The sequence below is a fragment of the Macrobrachium rosenbergii genome, chromosome 23 (genome assembly GCF_040412425.1).
Source record: "Macrobrachium rosenbergii isolate ZJJX-2024 chromosome 23, ASM4041242v1, whole genome shotgun sequence".
In the NCBI taxonomy this organism is placed as follows: Eukaryota; Metazoa; Arthropoda; class Malacostraca; order Decapoda; family Palaemonidae; genus Macrobrachium; species Macrobrachium rosenbergii.
The window spans coordinates 25,842,240-25,845,994 of NC_089763.1; positions in this window are offsets into that span (position 1 = coordinate 25,842,240).

The following is a 3,755-nucleotide window of genomic DNA, read 5'->3' on the forward strand; positions in this document are numbered from 1 at the left end:
TGAGGCAGTTAGGGAAAATGAGAATTTAGCGGAACGAGAGAGAGAGAGAGAGAGAGAGAGAGAGAGAGAGAGAGAGAGAGAAGAGAGAGGTGAGCTGTTTTTTATGACAGCAATGCTGTAAAATTAAGATGAGTTGTGATGCCGAGGCATTTGACGAAATAATTTAAGAGGTTTATCTTATCGTCTCATCTTAGATTAAGCTAGCCTCGTGCAGGCACGGGCTCTTGCTCAAGGGGAGCGCTTAAAATGTTTATCTGTATTTGTTAGTATTTCGTTTTAATAAGATAGTTGCCGGCCAAGATGGCTGCTCAGGATTTAAAGATTTTATTTCACATATTTTATCCTGCTTTTTTTTAATCATCATAATTCTTCTGTTAAAATGTTTATCTGCATTTATTAATATTCCATTTTAACATGATAGTTTTGGTAGAGGAAGCTTACTATTTAAGCATTTCACAAAATTTACCGTTTTGAGTTTTGCTGAAAAAAAAACTATTGTGCCGGTTTTGTCTGTCCATCCGCACTTTTTTCTGTCCGCCCTCAGATCTTAAAAACTAGTAAGGCTAGAGGGCTGCAAATTGGTATGTTGATCATCCACCCTCCAATCATCAAACATGCCAAATTGCAGCCCTCTAGCCTCAGTAGTTCTCATTTTATATATGGTTAAAGTTAGCCATAATCGTGCTTCTGGTAACGATATAGGCCAGGTCACTACCGGGCCGTAGTTCAAGTTTCATGGGCCGCGGTTCATACAGCATTATACCGACTGCCGAGAGACAGATCTATTTTCGGTTGCCTTGATTATACGATGTACAGAAAACTCGATTGCGCCGAAGAAACTTCGGCTCATTATTTACTTTTTTATATCCTCTTATTTCTTTCAGCTATTGTTTTGAATGTCGTTCTTTTCCTATCATAATATCTGTACTGCTTCGGGGCAGGATTGGTCAGGTCATGGGTGACAAGGAGGCGCGTGACCCATACCCAGGTCTATGACCTCGCTGGCATCAGTACCCGAGGCGAAGTCTGACAGTGTCGCAAAGGAGTAGAACCCCTTTGCCACCCCGACACATACCCACAAAATATATAAATAAATAAATGAATAAATAAACAGTACAAAGAGACGAATGTATAAATAAATGAATAATACAAAAAATAGATAAATAAATAAATATATAAATAGATATGTAAATAGTACAAACAAACAAATAGACAACAAAACAAATAAATAAATAATAAAATAAATAACTAAAGACCGAAATAAGAAAATAAAAAATAAAGAATTAATAAATACAGAAATGAATAAATAGGGAAATAAGTAGAAAATGAATAAACATATGGATCAAGAAGTGAAAAAATAAACGAATAAATGGGTAATGTTTTGTACTTCATGATATAAATTAAACCCATTGAAGTGATAACGACGTTTATAAATCTCTCTCTCTCTCTCTCTCTCTCTCTTCTTTTCTTTTTTCTTCTCTTTCTTCTCTCATCCTCCTCCCTCTCTTCCATCTTGTATGCAGATGATTCCACGGCAACGAAGGTGACACAGATAGTAGATAACCAATGGAAATGGAAGAGAGAGAGTAGAGAAGAGAGAGAGAGAGAAAGAGAGAGAGAGAGAGAGAGAGAGAGAGAGAGAGAGTCATGCGTGTGTTCGGTGTACAAGTTTATTAGCAGACGGGAGAGTGTAGATACTCAGAATCTGCATGAATTTTCGCCGTAAACCTTTGCAGTATAACGCAATGCAGTTCGACAAGGAGAGGAATTTGTATATTCCTTTGTGCGGAATATTATTTGCATTATTATTTGCATGAAAGGTTTATTTAGTTATTTAAACGGCATTGACTCAAGCGAGAGAATGAAGTAAGTGGAGTTTCTTGCGTGCAGGTTTTCCAGTGCCGTTCCTTTGTGAAGAAGATTTGCACCAAGGGTTTGTTTTGCTTTTTAAACAGCATTAACAAGCGAGAGAATGAAGTTAGTTTGAGTTTCTTGCCTTCAGATTTCCCAGCGCTGATCCGAATTTCGAAATAACACTTCAAGACAGATTGCCTAAAATCTAGTAGTCAGTGAATGTCTGCAAAGCGTTAGAATCCTTTTTAAGATCTTTATATGTATAATTTTTTTTTTTGGGGGTCATTTCTCAAGAATAGTATTCTGTCCCATGCTCTCATCAAACTGATTCTTTGTGAAGAATGTATGCATAAAAGGTTTATTTTTTTTTTTAAACAGCATTGACAAGCAAGAGAATGAAGTTAGCGTGAGTTTCTTGCCTTCAGATTTCCCAGTGCTGATATGAAATTCGAAATAACACTTCAAGACAGGATTTCTAAATACTGGTATTCGGCGAATATTTGCAAAGCGTTTGAATCTTTCTTTAAGATCAGTATCTGTACAAAATTTGTTTTTGGAAACATTTTTCAAGAATAGGATTTTGTCTTTGCTTTCTTCAAACTGATAGGCTTAAAGAAAATTCCATAGATATTTGTAGGTGAAATTCAGTCTCTTGCCTGAAAATCGACAAGGGTACATGGAATATTTTCTGTTGAATAATCAAGTGATTAACGAACAAGACTAATAACGCAACAACCTTGTAACATTGTTGCTCTGATAGATAAAGCATACAAGCGGAAACTCGAGAGGATCCAGATATCCAATACTCAGGTCCATAAATAATTGTAATTTATTCAGAAATACCCTTGTATCTACCTCTCTTTGTAAGGTTAAGGTTACGAGGGTCCTCTACGAGCAAAGGAGATCGTCCCCCAAGCACGAAAGCCGAAAATAACCTCATTAAGAGACAACTGCGAAGGGTGAATTCCTCGAAGTAATGATATGAAGACAACTTCGGAAGGCAGCAGTTCTGAGGTGTGGGTGTCACTTACCCAAAATAAGTCGAATCGTGGCAATAACGGTGACAGAAATGAGACCCAGAAATAAGATGATGATTCTGAAAGTGTGTAAAGAGAGAGAGAGAGAGAGAGAGAGATAAGAAGAAGAAGAAGAAAAAAGAGAGAGAGAGAAGAAAATAACGGTGACAGAAATGAGACCAGAAATAAGATGATGATTCTGAAAGTGTAAAGAGAAAGAGAGAGAGAGAGAGAGAGAGAGAGAGAGAGAGAGAGAGAGAGAGAGATAAGAAGAAGAAGAAGAAAAAAGAGAGAGAGAGAAGAAAATAACGGTGACAGAAATGAGACCCAGAAATAAGATAATGATTCTGAAAGTGTATAAAGAGAGAGAGAGAGAGAGAGAGAGAGAGAGAGAGAGAGAGAGAGAGAGAGAGAGAGAGAAAATATCGAGAAATGAGACCCAGAAATAAGATAATGATTCTGAAAGTGTATAAAGAGAGAGAGAGAGAGCTGAGAGAGAAAAGAGAAGAAGAAGAAGGAAAAAAGAGAGAGAAGAAGAAAATAATGGTGACAGAAATGAGACCAGAAATAAGATAATGATTCTGAAAGTGTAAAAATAAGAGAGAGAGAGAGAGAGAGAGAGAGAGAGAGAGAGAGAGAGAGAGAGAGAGAGAGAGAGAGAAGCTAAGAAGAGAGAGAGAGAGAGAGAGAGAGAGAGAGAAGAAGAAAAAGGAGAGAAGCAGAAGAAAAAGAAAAAGGAGGGAGAGATGAAAGAAGAAGGAGAGAGAGAGAGAGAGAGAGAGATAAGAAGAAGAAGAAGGAAAAAGAGAGAGAGAGAAGAAAATATCGGTGACAGAAATGAGACCCAGAAATAAGATAATGATTCTGAAAGTGTATAAAGAGAGA